The following is a 19,432-nucleotide window of genomic DNA, read 5'->3' on the forward strand; positions in this document are numbered from 1 at the left end:
TATATGCTGCTGTAATAGTGTCATCTCCTTCAGAGAACAGAGTACTTCATAGCACAAGAAGAGGGAAGTTGTGGCTTTTTATTTCTCTTTTCCGTACTTGCCTGGAATCTTTATTAAACACTGTCAGAACCTTTTTTTTCATCATCATCTTAAACACTGCTGGAACCCCCATCACTTTTTACTAAAGACATAAATGGATGGATTCATAAACCAATTTTACTTTTACTTCGTTCTCTACTAATCAGTGTATGAATTATACTAATGTGACAAATACTCTTATGCAAAGGCTTCATGTCAGTCAATAGAGAGAAAGAGCTTAAGATCTCAAGGCATCTCAGGATACTGAAAGCTATGTTACCACACTGGCAATTTTATTTCTGATTTATAAAACCAGTAATGAGGGTGCCTAATGTAGCCAAGGAGTCATTGATACCATTTCCCAGACATTTTGGTATTTTAAACAAACTCAGAATATATTTAAAGCAATTAAACCAAAGCTATATAATACTTTCTTGTGTAGAAGTCAGACATGGCATAAAGAAGCATAAAAGGTTTAAGTGAGAATGAGTCATGCAAAGGGTAATCAAAGCCCAGCGCTTATGAAGTGAAAGGTGAGAATTAATATCATGTGTGCATATAAACACATCTGAAAACAAAATTCAAGTCACATAAATGATACTTTACAATGCACTTTAGTGGTATTTTAAGATTTCTTCTGAAACATTCTCACTTCTGATGTAGTTTCTCTGGTTTGGCTTCCATTATAAATGACAGGTGCACACCATTGCACCCAGCTACTTGTTGAGAAGGGGTTCTCACCATCTTTTTGTTCTGGGCTGTTTTTAAATTGCAATCCTCCATATCTCAACTTCAAATAGGATTACAGGCATGAGCCACTGAAGCTGTTTGGCTCACTGCCATATTCTTAACCTCAGAGGTCTCTTTAATATATTATCTGAAGTTTTTTAATCAATTAATTTTCTACAGTAAAACATGGCAGATAAAATCATGGATCAATTTTAGGCCTGTGTATAAAGACTTACAACACCCAAGGCAATCAAGTGTCACATGACATAGTATCTTTAACAAAAAAGTGTATGTAAATGACTATAGTTAATAACAAAGAATATAAGTAGGACATGAGATTACATAAACTAATATAAAGATAGCGTAATGCATATTAGCAATTATTTCTCAGCTCCTTATACATTATCTCATAAACACTTGGATAATTTTAATATTGTAATTTATGGTATCATGTCGTAAAGTGGCAAGCTATCTTCTCTGAGAACCCTAACAACACTCAGTTTGCACCTCTGTTCCTTGACATAAATGGAGAATTATGAGCAACTTTAGAAGAAATGAATCTGTGTCGTGCTTTTGTGAGAGAGTCAATGATTTCTCTGAGAGGAACATGTACAACAATCATAACCTTTCTGCACTGTTTGGGCTAGGAACAAAGCTGGCATATATCCTCATGATTTCTGGAACATATAATCATATTCTGATGTGAGTATTCTCTACAGGTACACACATGAATGCTCTTCTTACAGATTTGATATCTCCTGAGCTTTGTGAGGTATATAGGAAACTGTTGCTTAGATTACTGGACCAGGGAATTTTCAACATAAAGTGGTAAGGACTTAGAAATCTCCTGTTCCTTAGGAAACATTTCCTGGTCAAGAATTCATAAAACATCCCCTGCTGATTTATTTGCTCAGGACAAGTCATGTTCTGCCATCAATTGCTACTACTTTTCCAAAGGTATAACCCACATGTAATTTGAATATTTCCACTGGTTGTTTTATCTCAGCCCTCCAGGAGTTACTGTGCAGTCATCCAAAAAGAACACAATAGGCATTCCTTCCAATTTATATCGTTTGCAAAGATAGGACAGAATCAAAGGGCAGAATTGGGATTTAAAATGGGATTCTTATAGTGCATGTCATTTTTCCCCAATTAATGTCATTGTCTGGAGTTGCTCCCATAGTTCTGCAGCCAACAGTGCCCTAGTCTGTACTTTTTTTTAATCTTTTTTTCCAAACCAATTATCAGCAGTTCCAGTGTCTACTTTCTTCTGAAAAGAAATGTATCCAGTATCTTCTAGTCTTGATTCTCAAGCTCATTCCCATTCTATTTCTTAGGAAAACAAATAAGCAATTCCAATGACCATACACGATCATATCCTAGATAACATTAGCTGCCATGTGAAAGTGCTTATGTACCCATCATGAGGATTGAGAAACACAAACAACAAGGGTATATAGTCATATTCAGCCTATGTTGAAAAGTTGACTATGTTGCACTTTTCCATAGAGATAAGGTGTACGTGTTTGAAGCAGGGGAACAAAAATAGGTGAGTTCTTCTGATGGTATCGCTAGAGTGCAGGTATTAATAAGTGCAGTGTATTAATGAAATTCTTGCAAAAAATAAATTTAAAATGCAGGCTATCTTCTGGCTGCAAAGAATTTCCTAGCATCATCCTTGGGACGGTGGAGTGTATGTGCATCTACTATGCGATCTAAGTAAATCCCTTCATTTAACAGGAAAGTTTGGCCTTTATCCTATTCTCTCAGAGGCTCAAATGCTAAACCCAGTCACTGTCAATGAGGGCATGTTGACACTTGGGTTTATATTCCTTATTGTACTTAAAGTATTTTGTACATAATGAATACTAATTAAATATATTGGTCACAAATCTATACAGTTAATCACACATTCAGTAGAAAGGGAATTTGATATTTGTAGTCTTTTATGGAAGTTGGCTAATTGCCTATAATTTCAAAGAATTGGCATACTATAAAGATAGCAATGGGAAAATCTAAAGAAAAGGAAATTTTACTTAAGCCATTTTTGTACAAGTAATAGTTACAAAAATATTTGAGTACACAGCACAGGCAACACCAGCAGAAAATTCAGTTAAAAATCAAGGTGTTTTTAAAATTACAACTGTGCTACCTTTATACTTTTGATTTATTACCAAGGAAGTCAAATACCCTCTTTAAATTTTATGTTAGCCTAAGCTTGGAAATCTTAAACTAACCAAGAGTGTACTTTAGAGAAACAAGAATGTATTTAGAGGTATATAATACATAAACGTTAGATACCAATGATAAAAAGTTCGTGGCATTTTAGATGTGTACTTAGCAGTACAAAATACACCACTATGCTTTAGAAGGTTAGAATCTGCATCCTGATTCAGTATCAATTTATATAATGAAAATGAAATCATTTCCACTCATTTAATAATCCAAATCAACGGCTTTCATAATTACTGTTACTTTACCTGTTATTGAAACTACCAAACTCTTACCTATCTTTTGAAAATATCTCGCGTATGTTGAGAAACTCCTATAGAGAACTACTCTTCCTTTGATAATCAAACACCAAACACCAACCGTAAAACAAAATGACTACTAATGAATTGTATTGAATTTTCTTTTCTTATAGAAAAGCAAATACACCAAGTAATCCATGCTCAGAGATACTCATGTGCTGGTTTATGATATTTTCAAGCAATGGAAACTAAGAAAATGTTAGCAGGTTAAAAATAGTACACACACACACATAATTCTTTTGGCTGTTTTCTATGTAGTGCCAAATTATTGTCTGAATATCAAAACATTTCTTTAACTCAACTGGGTGAGTGAAGGTTAGTTCATTGATGTGGCTTCAATCTGGAGGATATCACAGATTTTCAGATCTGTGACCATTTCTTTGGAGAAATGAGAAGGAGCTTGGTTTTGTTATACTGAAGGTATATAATGAATGGAGAAAACTTGAACATCTTTTTTCTTTTACTGTAGTATACTCATGGCACTTAAATCAAAACTAACTGTCTTCTATTGGGAAGGTTTTGACTTCTATGCTGATAACCCACTGTCAGTTATTTGTGTTCCAGATAGAAAATATAGAGGAATGCCTAAATGTTTTCTGTTATTGTAGATATTGAGATTCATTGAATATGATGCTTATTAAATTTGGAGGATGTAAATGGTGATCATTACCCAGGATTTCTGATATACAATTAGCAATGACATGAATTAGTTTAATATTTGATGAAGGAAAGGTACTACAAGTCAAATTTTAAAGGTATTGTTTTTATGTTACTGAGAATGGGTCTTCTGTGTGTCTGTGTCATGTTGGAGATTAAACCCATGGCCTGGCATGTGCTAGGCAAGCTAAGACTGTTTAAAGCTTTCTGAATCGTCAGTTCTGCCAATGTTTCTAACAGTATGTCAAGTTAACCCTCAATAACAAAGGATACCACAGAGGCTACACAAATACTTGGAGACTAAACCCCTCACTATTATCTAACATTTAGGTCACAGAGCAAATTAAGGATGAAATTAACAAATTCATAAGCCACAATGACAATGAAAATACATCACAAAGAAACCTATGGGATACAGATAAGGCAGGGGCAAGATCATTTCCCTCAGCACACACATTAAAAGAATGGAATCAGAGCAGGTGAATAACCTCACAATGAAACTAAAACATTTGGAGAAACAAAAAATAATTGAATCTAAAATGTCTAGGAGGAGAGAGATCACAAAGATTAAAGAAGAGATAAATCTGAGTGAAAATAGAAAGACTATTCAACAAATAAATAAAAGCTGGTTCCTTGAGAAAATAAATAAAATTGACAGACCCCTTGCAAGACTTACAAAAAAAAGAAGAGAAGAGACTCATATTTATCAGATCAGGGACTCCACCAGAAAAAATTACAACAAATAGACACGATATTCAAACAATCATAAGGAACTATTTCCAGAACCTCTACTCAGTAAAAAACAATAATTTTACAGAAATGGATCAATTCTTAGAGAAGTATAAACTGCCCAAACTGAATCAAGAAGAAATAAATCAACTAAACAAACCAATAACTTACAGGGAGATAGAGGGGGCAATCAAGAGCCTCCCAACAAAGAAAAGCCCAGACCCGGATTCACCAATGAATTCTATAAAACCTTTAGTGAGGCGCTAATACCAATACTCCTCCAACTCTTCTGCGAAATAGAAACAGAGGGAGAAATCCCAAACTCATTTATGAAGCTAATATTATACTCATCCCCAAACCAGGCAAAGATCCAACAAGTAAAAGAGAACTACAGACCCATATCACTAATGATCACAGATGCAAAGCTCCTCAACAAAATATTAGTTAACAGGATCCCAAAACTGATCAAGAAAATTATACATCATGATCAAGTAGGCTTCATCCCACAGACACAAGGAAGGTTCAACGTCTGTAAATCGATAAATGTAATTCACCACATAAACAGAGGTAAGACCAAGAATCACATCATCATCTCAGTCGATATCCAAAAAACCTTTGACAAAATACAACATCCATACATGTTAAAAGCCCTGGAGAGAACAGGAATAGATGGAACATTCTTTAAAACAATAAAAGCCATGTACAACAGACCAACTGCTAATATATTAAATGGGGAGAAACTAAAACCATTCCCCCTAAACTCAGGAACAAGACAGGGATGCCCACTCTCCCCACTTCTTTTCAACAGAGTGCTGGAATCCCTAGCCATAGCAATAAGGCAAGAGGAGGGCATCAAAGGGATCCACATTGGCAAAGAAGAAATCAAACTATCCCTATTCGCAGAGGACATGATCTTATATCTGAAGGACCCAAAAAACTCAGTCCCCAAACTCCTACACCTAATAAACCATTTTGGCAAAGTAGCAGGATACAAAATCAACCCACAAAAGTCATCAGCTTTTCTGTACACCAGCAATGTTCAAGCAGAAAAGGAAATTATGGAAATAATACCATTTACAATAGCTTAAAAAAAAGAATAAATTACCTAGGGATCAACCTAACTAATGATGTGAATGACCTATTTAATGAGAACTATAAAAATCTAAAAAGGGAAATCAAAGAGGACACAAGGAGATGGAAAGACCTCCCATGCTCATAGGTAGGCAGAATCAATATAGTGAAAATGGCCATATTGCCCAAATTGTTATACAAATTCAATGTAATCCCCATCAAGATCCCAGCTACATTCTTCACTGAAATAGAGAAAGCAACCCAAAAATTCATATGGAACAGCAAAAGACCTAGAATAGCCAAAGCAATCAGGAGGTATCACAATACCAGATTTCAAGCTCTATTATAGAGCCATCATATCAAAAACAGCCTGGTATTGGTATAAAAACAGACCTGAAGACCAATGGAATAGAATAAAAGAATAGAATAGAAAGCTGCATACTTACAATCAGCTGATATTTAACAAAGGAGCTAAAGACATACAATGGAAAAAAAACATAGCCTCTTCATCTACTGGTGCTGGGAAAACTGTGCAGCCATATGTAGAAAACTCAAACTAGACTCTACCCTATCACCATGCACCAAGATTAACTCAAAATGGATCAAGGACCTCAACATCAGACCTGAATCTTTGAAACCACTGAAGGACAGAGTAGGAAAGATGCTAGAACTTATAGGCACAGGAAGGAACTTCCTGAATATAGTCCCAGGGGCACAACAGATAGGGGAGAGTTTCGACAAATGGGACTACTACAAAATAAAAAGTTTCTGCACAGCTAAAGACATAGCCACTGAACTAGAAAGACAGCCAACCATATGGGAAAAGATCTTCACCAGCACAGCAACAGACAAAGGCCTGATATCTGTCATCTACAGAGAACTCAAAAAACTAACCCCCTCCAGGCCCAGTAAACCAATTATTAATGGGAAAAGGAGCTAAAGAGAGACTTCACAGGAGAAGAGATAAAAATGGCAAAGAAACATATGAGGAAATGTTCAACATCCCTGACAGTAAAGGAAATGCAAATAAAAACAACCCTGAAATACCACCTCACTCCAGTTAGAATGGCCTATACACTGAACTCAGGCAACAACAAATGCTAGAGGGGGTGCAGGGAAAGAAGAACCCTTCTCCATTGTTGGTGGGAGTGTAAATTAGTACAACCACTTTGGAGAACAGTATGGAGGTTCCTCAAAAAGCTCAATATAGACCTACCCTATGACCCAGCCACACCACTCCTAGGCATCTATCCTGAACAACAGGTCTCAGGATATCAAAAAGACATCTGCACATCCATGTTTATCGCTGCACAATTCACAATAGCCAAAAATATGGAAACAACCCAGATGCCCCTCTACAGATGAATGGATCCAAAAAAATGTGGTACCTATACACAATGGAATACTACATAGCGATTAGAAATGATAAAATATTGGTATTCACAGGGAAATGGTCAGAACTTGAACAAATAATGTTGAGCGAGACAAGCCTAGAACACAGAAAACAAAGGTTCATGATCTCCTTGATATATGACTGTTAAGGTGGGGGTGGGGAGAACACTAGAGACCAGGTCTGTAAAACACAAAACTTCTTGTCAAATGGTATTTCTCACAGGTGTGGGTCAGTGACCTTACATTAAGTAACTAAAGCCAAACAACTACTAAACATAAAAAGGTCTAAATTTTACCTCTTAGTGGATCACAATAGCTCAAAAGCTATATATGTATGATCATATAAGACAAGGATAAGCAAACGCTATTGTTGACATTATATTTAAAGTTCTAGGTGAATTTTCTTTGGCATTTGCCACGTGGCTACTGTATATGTTTTTTGGTACACTGGGTATTGTATATATGCCTATCTGATCTACAGAAGGGAAAGAAAAACAAGGGTGTAAGATATCACAAGAAATGTACTCACTGCCCTATTATGTAACTGTACCCCTTTTGCACAACACCTTGTCAACAAAAGTTAATTAATAAATAAAAAAGAGAAATAAAAACTTATGTAAGAATACAAACACATGTGAGTAAGAATACCCATTGCAAAATTGTTCAAATAGTGAAAAATTTATAATCCACTTCATATCCATTAATAAGTAAAAGACAACATAAATTATAGAAAATTCATTCAATGTGGTATTTGAAAAAGAATGTTATAGTCACTTCATGAGTTCTAAAAAGGAAGATATTTTACATCATAATATTCAATTAGAAGAAAGCTACCATGATGCAATACATATAATAAGAACATATTTAAGAAATGAAATTAACATTTTACTATATTGCAAGAAAAAATATGAGTTATTCTTATCTAGTAATTTTCAGAAAAAAATTAGGGTTTTCAAATTTTACTTTGTAAGACTTCTGAATTTCTCAGAATTCAACAATAAGAATATATTTATATATTCAAAATACATAGCAAGATTGTAAAGAAATAAGAAGACAATTTTCAATATATTCTGGTAACATGCTATATTTTACTAGCTTTTTTTCTCTTCCATTAATTTCTAATGTATTGAATTCTCCTTTATGTAATTCTCAAGAAATCTCAACATGGTAATTTTGTTTGACTTTCACCTTTTATTTCTTATAAACTCTTACTGCTATGTGAATGTTAGGAATACTTTTCAGGATTCAAATTCTTTATCCATTCTGCTACCATAATCTACACAGACAATTTTACAAATAATCATTAATGCTTTTGTTTCACATGTTTTAAACAAACAAATACAGATCCTGTGTTTATTACCTATCTGGTGGAAATAATTGGCATTTGAGAAAAATGTTTGCTTACATTGACCTTGCAAAGAATCAGGGACATAAAAACTTGTTTTACTTATTTTACTTAAAATCTAGCAATCAGGAAAGTTACCATTACTCTTCTATAACAATTTCCAGACAAGACTCATTTCTCCTTGTCTTGTGGAATTTTAGAGTTCCAGAAAGAAAATATATACAAAATGTTATTCAAATTAATGTGACTATTTTGACACCAAAACATGAACTCAAAATTGTAGTATAAACACATAAATTAGAATAATGGGCCAAAAATTATGAAAATCTTGTCAGAACAGAATGTCTGGAAATGTTAAATTTAATGAAAGAAGAAATACTTCTTTTTGTTTTATTTCAATGGACAATGTCCATCCTAAAAAATTGGTGGCTGTTAAGGTGCAAAAAATAAGGGGAACAAAAAAACCTCAATATAGATGTCTTAAAGAAAGTGACCAATCCCAGTAATTTAGAATTTGAAAATAAAGTAGATAGTGGAATAGGACATTTTATAAGACACTATTCAAATATTGTCAGTTGAGTAGGATAATAGGTCTCTAGTCTCATAAAGATGGGAGTTAATTCAGTAAGACCTCTAGTTAAAAGTTGCCATCTTTGAGTGGGTCCATATTCACCACATGGTTAACATAAAAAAGACCTATTTTCTTCCAAAATAGGATTTTATATCTCCATTGTCTGCAATAGCCTTGACACTGGGTGGGAAAGAAACATTTGTCTAACACATAATCACCACTATGCCCTTTTCAGCATTATGGGCTTATTTGTGTGAACTGGCAGATAAACAGCTAAAAATGAAATATGTACTCAAGTTCCAGGAGCAACTAGAAAAAACAAATTCAAATTTTTACTGAAGAAAATTAAGGGTTCACCTAATTTTCACAGTAAAGTTCAACTGAAAATGAGGTCACAATCCCAGAAAAAATAAAAACCCCACCATGAACAAAAGTCAGGAAAATACGAATCATTATCTCAAAACAGAATTTAACTTTAATTATTGAATTAGTTAAAAGACCTACTATCATGAATAACTCAAAAATATAACCAAAAAATAGGATGCTTTCAGAAAATATGAGACAATTTCATCACATAACTACTAGAACTTTGAAATTATGAATTTAAATACTGGCAGTAAAAACTCAATGATGGCTTATTCATAATTTTAGACAGTTGAGAGATAATTAAATAGTAAACTTCTAGAAAAATGAACCACAAATTTGAAGAAAATGTAGCACATAGAGACAAAGACAAGAATGTAAAAGAAAACTTAGCTCTAAAAGAGAAAATGAGAATGAAGCTACATATACAATGTATATAAAAACATACATATATGATTATGTATACATGTATATGTAAACACATACATGTGTATATATATATACATAAATATGCATACATATGTGTTTATATACATATGCTGAATACTTTTCCAAAATTAATTTTAATCCTTGGTGACTTGAAAAGTGACAACAAAGTTAAAGAATATAATAGGAAACAAAATGAAAGGCAATCACCAAAAAGGTAGAATTGACTACAATGAGATACAGTTAGACCAAGTTCAGACCAAAATTGCAATCTCAACAAAAAAGATGAAAACCCCCCCAAAAAATTTCTTAAAATTACTGTCATATCTTGACCGTCAAGCAAATACTTACTATTCAAAAATAAGGTTAAGAAAAGACATTGTCATTCCACCAAGTTTGGGAATTTGATTTTTATTGTTGTACGTTAATACCAAGTGCACACATCTAAGGAGAAAACATAACTAATGTAAAATGTTATCTTAAATTCAAGTCCATCTCTATTCATTTCATATGAATGAAATCCTGATTTTTGTGATGACAAACTGAAGTAAAATTAAAATTGAATCACAAACATCATAGCTTTATTCTTGTTATCCAATAGTATCAAGTCCCTATCATAAACTTTAATTAGATTCTAAGCTAAACATCACCACTTGAAAGGTATTGAGATATCCCATTTTAATTGTACATTGAAAATCACTAGCCTTTAATTAAGCAAAATGGGGATAGTGCAACCAAACCAAAAAAGTGCTAGCTCCTAACTGTATATGATATCCAAACTATCCACATATTCCTCTTGTTAAGACTATGTAATTTTACAATTTCATAAGATTAAACATGTTGTATTTATTGTCACTATTTGTCCATTTACTCTCCAGTAAAATGGATCGCAAAGGCTGTACAGCACAGAAATAAAAGGCAAAAGTTGACAAATAAAATTGTAAGACTATCACATGTTAGTATATTTTGCTATAATCAAATAAGTGTTTCATTTTTTTCCCCAGTCCTGGGGCTTGAACTCAGGGCCTGAGCACTGTCCCTGGCTTCATTTTGCTCAAGGCTAGCACTCTGCCAACTTGAGCTACAGCACCCACTTCTGGCTTTTTCTGTGTATGTGGTACTGAGGAATCGAACCTAGGGTTTCATGTATACAAGGCAAGCACTCTTGCCACTAGGCCATATTCCCAGCCCCAGTGTTCCATTTTTATTTAGTCTCATCATATCCCATAGTTTGGGATATATGGTCTCACCTGACTAAAAAAATAATAGTATTCTGGCTATATCTGTGTCTATGTCTTCATCATTAAATGGTAAAGTGTTCTTTCCTATGAATTCTCCATCTAAATCAAAGCAACTTCCTAACATTATATCTAAGGCTCCAAGACTTGAATAATGCAACCATAGGTGGACAAATGTGATTCCATGATGTGTCTCCAAACAAGGTTAGAAACTTGAGCAAAAAATTTAGAAGCATTTAGTTGTAACTAATATTTCAATTATGTATTTGGAGACATGACAGGCCCAAAGCAAAAAAGTAAAAGTGATGTTTCTTAGGCACTAATTTCTAAGGAAATAGCAAAAATGCTAGCCTCTATCCAAAGCCAAAAATGATTTGGAGACATGGCTCAAGTAGAACAGTATGTGCTTGTCTCAGTAATAACATTTTGTTTCTAATGAATCATCATTACATACATGAGGCTGAGTTTTAAAAGTCAAAAGTAGTTACAAAAAATAAAATATTGTATCGCATTATTTATTTATGGGTTAAGTATGCAAGGCAAATATCATTAGTATGAAAATGCCCAAGATGTATGACTGTACAAATAAATTAAAAAATTAGGAGTGAAGCAAAGAAGGGATAAATGATGGAACAAGATACTTTAGTCACTACAAAACATTTCTTTCTTGAAGTACATAGAGGGCACATGAGTGTACATCAGTGTTCATTGTGCTCAGTTTATCACTGATGTCATAAATTTTTAAAAATCAAAGGACTTGGGGCTGGGGATATGGCCTAGTGGCAAGAGAGCTTGCCTCGTATACATGAGGGCCTGGGTTCGATTCCCCAGCACCACATATACAGAAAACGGCCAGAAGTGGTGCTGTGAATCAAGTGGCAGAGTGCTAGCCTTGAGCAAAAAGAAGCCAGGGACAGTGCTCAGGCCCTGAGTCCAAGGCCCAGGACTGGCCAAAAAAAAAAAAAAAAAAAAATCAAAGGAGTTAATATCCACAGTAAGGAAGTATTGTGTTTGGCTAGATCAATTATTAATCTGAGAGGTCAGTTTCACAGGGATGGTTACTTAACAAATTCATTGGAATAGTAATTCATGATCTATCATTTCCTATTCAAAATTTCACCCTTGCTTTTCAAATGCAAAACCCCACACAGTAAGCTGTCTTCTGGGTCACCTTAAGAAACCCACTGATGTCAGTCTTGTCCTACCAAATTCTGCCAGCTGTGAGCTGTTCACATCTGTATCTCCATGCATCAATTTTAAACAAGGTTTTATATTATCCCAATTACCAATACTTAACTAAACCAATACTTGGAAGATGTTAACAATTCTTAAAGCAGAACTGCTATTCTCTCTATGAGGACTTTTATTTAACTAAAAAATTGCTAAAGAGGATATGTTTTAAGCAATGTATTAGGAAAACATTTGGTACCTGATTATTTAATACCACTGATATTTTTTATTTTCAAATAAAGTTAGTTGTCCTAGAAGTAGATACTCACTCCAAAGGTTTCAGTGATGTGAGTTAAAAACCTTTACTAAAAACATGAAATTTTATGACTTTGATCTCTAAAGTTTTATCTGCAAAGTGGTTGCAATCTGAACAGCTGGGCTGTGAAAACTACCTTGAATCCATTCTTTTCTGTTGTGGCTTCTTTTGGCATTGGACTTTTGAATACACAAGAGCTAGAAGATATTTAGCATTCATCTTTCTCCAATTCTCAGACAGTCATCTGCATTTCCCCAGGGTTGATGACAGGGCAGCTTGGAGTTTAAAGACAGCATCTATATTTGCATTTCAATAGTTCCATAATTCTAGGAAACCATTGAAATCTCTTCAATATGCTTCATTGTGTAAATAGTAAAGGTGGCCATATATTCTTCAAGATTCATAAATTTCAGGGAGAAAAAAATCTGGGCCATTGCATACAAAGCCTATTCTAAAGAGAATGTCTTCTCTTACATTTTTAATGCTAAATTCTTGTTTGATATTGAACATCTTTATCCATTTAGATCCATATGGCTCCAATTTAAGATTATGAAATAGGTATAAAGGGGAAAAGAGAACATGTGGTTTAAAACATTATAGTAATACCATCAATTTTTAATTTGCAGATCCCCAAAATATCTTTCTCTTAGGAAAACAATTCTTTCGACTTAACATTCTACTTAAGATGTCTCTTTGTCAATAGGGATGCTACCCATTTGCAAAGACCTACAGTTATTCATAATTACTGTGGTTTTTAAATAGAACTTTTGTGACATGTTATGGTACACAAGAGTGAATACTGGAGTTAAAATACAAAATTTTGAGCTCAGGACAACTGGGTACCTTTCTCAGATAAGCCATTATACCAGTCTGGAAGTGTGGACCCAAAGACAGACTTAAGAAGGGATTAAATGAATGTATGTGAAAGTACTGTGTAAATCATATTCCCGGGGAAAGGTCCATGAAGGATTGCTGTAACTGGTCAACTGTTATGTCACTTCTTTTTAAATAGCTTTTCAATCAATATTTAAAGCTTTTCATATTGCCTCATCTAGCTTAGACATTAAGATGTTCACTAGAACAAAACTGTAGGTAAAAAAGTCACTGCATGACAAAGGTCATTTTTTAAAAATAAAATATTCTTTTCACCTTTTTTATTTTTTGCCATTTTCAAAAACCTGTTTTTTTAACACTTGTAAAAATCATCTCTCTTGTAGGATTCCAAAACATATCTCACTTCTGTTCCCTTCCACATGCTAATAGTAGTATGGGAGGTTGTCTTTAAACTCGGCCCACCTTTCTGCTCAGAGTGGCCAGGAGGCCTTCTTAGTTGCCTGCAGGTAAGGATTCAGTTTCTAAAGCCTCTTTCTAGACCATTCCTGCCAGCCAGGCCAAATGATTGCTTTTTAACCTTGAAGACATCCAATACTCCAAATCAAAGAATACAGACAAGCTGATGTTTTTATCTTTGGAAAAGTGTAAGCTTAAATGTATACCCTCCGGTGGCATTTGAACAGCTCAAGCAATCTGACTGTATTAGCAATTAGAGAACAAAAGCCAAAATTTCTTCCTCTCCTGCAATTAAACACACACACATGCACACACACACACACACACACACACACACACACACACCGCCTATCCTATGATGCACAAAACAATGATTCTAGGATAACGAATTCATCTTAAGAGAAGCAATTCATTAGCTGTGTCTAGAGAATACAAGCCTAGCTGGTTTAATGTGTTTTAAACATGTTGCTACTGATGAGAGTTTAAAGAGAAAATGGGAGAAGAACGCTTGTGCATGCTCCCCCCCCCCCGCGCTCTCTCTGTCTCTGTCTCTCTCTTTCTCTCTCTCCCTCTGTGTGTGTGTCTCTGTGTCTCTCTTTCTCTTTCTCAATCTCTCTACCCCCCACCCGTGTGTGTGTGTGTGTGTGTGTGTGTGTGTGTGTGTTGCTAGGTAAGGAAGTTCAGAATACGTGAAAGGAGGGCAAGTTAGGAAACCCTTCCCAAACCCACCCACCCCCACCCCGATTTTTTTACACTCCCAGAGCAGCTACTGAGACTTAAAATGAGAAGAAGCAGACCTAAGAGATGGCACAAAGGTCGTTGCCTTGACTGATCTGAAGCGACTGGTCCTGCCAGCACACACTTTTCTCCTCTGAAGCCAACAACCTGCAGCAGCCCAGGCGAGGCGGGCGGGGGTGGGAACCCCGAGGAGGCGCTCCTGGCCACCGCTTTGCTGAGATCGCAGGAGTGGCTGGCTGCGGAGCCACCAGCACAGCGTCACCGAGCTGGTGCGGGTTCTGGGCGCACGGGCAGGCGCGCAGGCGGGGAGCCGCTAGTGCCAACCAGGCGCCCGCGCTGCAGAACGCGGCGCCACGCCGCCAGAGCACCGGGACTGGCCCGCGCCCGCGCTGCTGCGCCCTGCGCCCTGCGCCCTGCGCCCTGCGCCCTGCACCCTGCCTCGAGCCACCTGCCTCGCACACCGCGAGGGCCAAGGGAGAAACCCAGAAAGCTCGACCTGTCGCCCCATTCTCCCAACGCTGTCCTGGAAAGGGCGAACATTTCCATTCTCTAAGGGACTGGATTTTTTTTTTTTTTCATCTCAATTTGGGGGAGAGCCCAAGTAGAGGTCAGAAAGACTGGCGACCGAGGAAGGTGAACACAGTCGCCCCCTTTTATCGTTGGAAAAGATCTCCTTGACATTTTTTACACTTTGAAGCAGCTGCAGCTGGTGTCGTCGGAAAAGGGGGTGGGAAAAAGGGGAGAGGGGGCGGGGAGAGCTGGGAGACCGCAGGCAAGAGCCCCGGGCAGCACCTCCTTGCCTGCCAATCCCGGCACCTGTGTGCCGCGCCACTGCACCGTGGAGGACCCCACTCACGGCGAACTCCGGGTTTGAAATCACGGACATCCAGCCCCGGGGTAGCGGGTTCTCGCTGGCGGGACCCGCAGCCGCCCACTCGTGCCACTGTCCCCGCCCGGAGCCCCGGGAGCGCACGGACCCTCGGAGCTGCCTGCTGAGCCCCAGCCTCCCCCCCCCCCCCCACCCCGGATCTTCGCCTAGCATTGGCACCGCCGAGGGCAAGAGCTGTCACGGAGTTGGGTGCACGATTCGCTTTGGCTGCTCGTCTCTTCTCCGCCCAGGATTTATTGTCTGTGGAGCCTTCTGGGGGCGGGGAGGGAGCTGCGCCTTCGCCACCGCCGCCGCCGCCGCCGCTGCAGCTGCGGTCGCTTAGCGCGGCGCGCGGGGCCGGCGGAGGCTGGGGAGTGGACGCGCTCCTGCCTCCCCCGCCGGCGCTCCGGGCTTCCCTCCGCCGCTTCCCGCGGGAACCTCTCCAGCAGTCCACCTGAAGGGCACCGGCATCATGGTCTAACGTAGAACCTGCCTGGAATCCCCCTCTTCCTCGCCCTCGCCGCCTCCCCTCCTCTGGGGACGCTCGCGCCCCCTCCACTGCGGACCACCGAACACTTTAAGGAATTACCCTGCTCGGCTGCACTGCTCTCGCTCTCAGGAACCTCATGGACAGTTTCTCCCATCGACGATGTGAGTGGACCGCTCTCGCCCGGTGGCCCCGTGGGGGCTTCTTGGGCAAGGGTTGGGGGTGGGGAGGGGGGGCGATCGCCCCTGCAGCCTAGGCGAGCGTGCCTGGCCAGGGTGGGGACGGGGTGGGAAGGCACGAGGAAGCAGGGGAGCTCGCTGGGAGCTGCTCATGAGGTGCCCCTAGGAAGCGGCGGTGCCCTGGTAGGTTGTTGGTAATTTGGAAATGGGGTGCAAGCTGGGCGAATGCATCGAGAGTGCCTGGGGTTGGGTGAGAGGACCCTAAAGGGTTACATACTGCGAAAAAGGAAGGCAAAGCACGAGTTCGGCACCGGTGCATGGACCGGGAGTCCAGCTGAGATTAGGCTTTCCATCTCTTCCTTATCTCCAGTCAGCCTCACCCCCCCTTCCAGGTGTGTAAGGGATGGAAGGAGTGTGTTTGATCGTGACCACACTCTCTCTCACACACACACACTTGTGGCAGGTCTTCACTTGTCCCTTTATCTTGGAGGGTGTTGTGTTACTATGTTGATACCTATTTGAAAGATGCAATTCGGTCTTGATGCCATTGAAGATGAAGGGAAAGGGTGGGGTTGGGGGGGAGAGAGAAAAGGGAAGAAGGAGCATGAAAGATTAAAGGACAGAAAAAAGTGAGAGGGGACAAGCAGCAATGGGGCGAACGCTTTCCCTAGGAATCAGTTTCCCTAACAGAAAGATTTCTTCCTTCTCTTTTTCTCTAAGCCCGGGCAACTCCTACTCACACATCTCCTTTGTGTGGCATGGAGAAGCTGGTGAACCTGCACCATTCTAAATCAGGCGTCCTCCTCTCCCAGTCCTTAAGCATGCGGGAGCGAGTTCGGGATTCTGTGTGAGGGCTGGAGGAAAGCTCATTAGCATCAGGGTAATCCTGAAACCCTGGTTTACTGACAATTAGATTGGCTACCCAAGGTCTCCAGTCTGTTTTTAGTCAAGAACGGGGGGGGGGGAGGGGGCGAGGGAGAGGGGCGATGATGGGGGCTGTGCAAGATTGTTGTTAAAAATACTGTGACTTCACCACCGTGGAGATGTCTGCAACATTGGTTTGTTACTCTACTTCTCGGCTATCAGGGTGGAATAAAAGACACGCCTCTGCCCTCTTCTCTCCTCTCTTCTCTTCTCTCCTCCTCCTCCTCCTCCTTCTTCCTCTCTCTCTCTCTCTCTCTCTCTCTCTCTCTCTCTCTCTCTCTCTCTCTCTCTCTCTCTCTCTCTCTCTCCCTCCCTCTCTCCACTCTCTCTCTCTCTCTCTCCCTTGCCTCCTCCCCAACCAAGTCAGAAAACTGGAGGCTTGGGCCACAGCGCTAGGAGGAGAAAGGAAGAAAGGAAAGGGTTACTTTCACAACTCCTGGGATTCGGCTTCAGAAAGGAGCCATCTGCGACTCCCACGTTCCTTTCGAAGTTCTCCTTCAAAAGGAATTGCAAGACACGGGAGGGGGTGGGTGGAAATCGGTGAGACACAGGGCTCCTCCACCTTTCCTTTACTTTTCCAACACACTCCCAGAACATCCACGGAAGGTACCTGGACTGGTAATTGGGTCAGCAGGTAAACATGGGTCGCCGTGTATGTTGAAAGGTGCCTGTCCTGAGAGATGAAAGGCAATTTTTATTTGAGCGTATTTACACCAGAGCAAAATTTCTAAGCACAATAGAGATTTTTAGAGCGTGGGCGAGCAGAGTGCATTCTAGCGAAAGCAAGACACGTGATTCCTCCAACCGGAGAGATACAGTATTAGGAACTCGATTTTCTTTGTTCCAGGCTGAGCGCATGAGATTTTCAGCATCTCAGTTGCTAAAGTCCCTCTATTAAAGGGATGAAGGTGGGGGATGGATAAGAAAGTTGCTGGAGGCTATAGGAGAGGGAGAGGAGCACCATTAGATAGTTGGCTTGAAACCACCTCTCTCACATTTCCTTGGCAACTGCACCCACTACACCTCCATACCTGCCCTCCAGCGATTTCCCTATTTTAAAATGATGCATTCCTTCTGAGAGATGCGATAGAAAAGTTCTGCACACGTGGGTGCTCCAGCACCCCAGAACATGCTACCATGAGCAACCAATTCTGCCACCTTCCCTGCCCAAGTGTCAAGCCTCAGCTTCAATTCAGTTCATCCTTCAGCTGATTTCTCGGGACTCTATGGAAACCAACACATCTTTTTTTTTTTTTTTTCAATAGATTGTAGAACAGTCATGTCCTTGCTTCTGGAAAACCATTGATCACACCAGGGGAAGAATGAGAAAGAATGAATATACACATATTTTTCATAAGATCATAGGACTAAATTATGTGTAACTGGAGGTGCAGTTAGCAATATTAATGAATTCCTGAGGTGTCTCAGGCCTGTGGAATACTTTGAATTCTGATAATTTATTAATCTTATTGAGTCAGAACTTGTTCTATACCCAACGCTTATTTGAGTTATAGGACCTGGGACTTTGGATTTATTTCATCTTTTTACCATGGTTTACAAGCAATTTTAATAGCCTAAAGTTTGATTTTTAAATTGGTGAGCTCTCTTTGTCCTGTACTGAATTTATCATGTTAATACATAATGACAGAGAAAGCATACCCAATCTCCACAATGTATCATGAGTTCTTTATACATGTTCTTAAATTTGACTCTCCAAGAAAAAATGGGTACTTACCATGGCAACCCTTGCATTTGACATCACTGGTGTCTGCGCACAAGCAGCTTCAGAATAAGAATAACTTCAGAAAAATACAAACCTAGTCCAATTGCAGTAGCCATGTTTTATTGAGAATTTTAACACAGCTTTAGTCAGACATGTGTGAACATTTTCTTAATTAAAATCTAATTCCACCTGCATTTGATTTTTCTAAAATATAGAAGAGAACCTTAAAAATGAATTTTTTGTCTCTGCATTTTCTTTTCTTTTAAAATTGTGCAAATATTGATTAGTACTGTGAATCTTTAGTGTTGACATTTGGTTTGTGATAAGCCTTCTGACCATTAGCTAATTCCTAGTTCCATGGGGAAGAGTTTGGGACCTTTGTAGAACCTTGAGATTTTTCAGTTTAAACCTCTTGTCAAGGAACCACATCGGCCTTCAATGAAAGACTGTAACATGTGAGTGTTAGATGATGGAATTTTAATATTGAAACAACAATTTCAAGTATTACCATGACATATTCTATGCCGAGAAAGCCCCAAAACAGAAAGGTTTACAGATGAGTTTCTTAAAGAACATTTGAAAATTTGTCAATGTGCTGTTAATTTTA

Source organism: Perognathus longimembris, chromosome 7 (genome assembly GCF_023159225.1).
Source record: "Perognathus longimembris pacificus isolate PPM17 chromosome 7, ASM2315922v1, whole genome shotgun sequence".
In the NCBI taxonomy this organism is placed as follows: domain Eukaryota; kingdom Metazoa; phylum Chordata; class Mammalia; order Rodentia; family Heteromyidae; genus Perognathus; species Perognathus longimembris.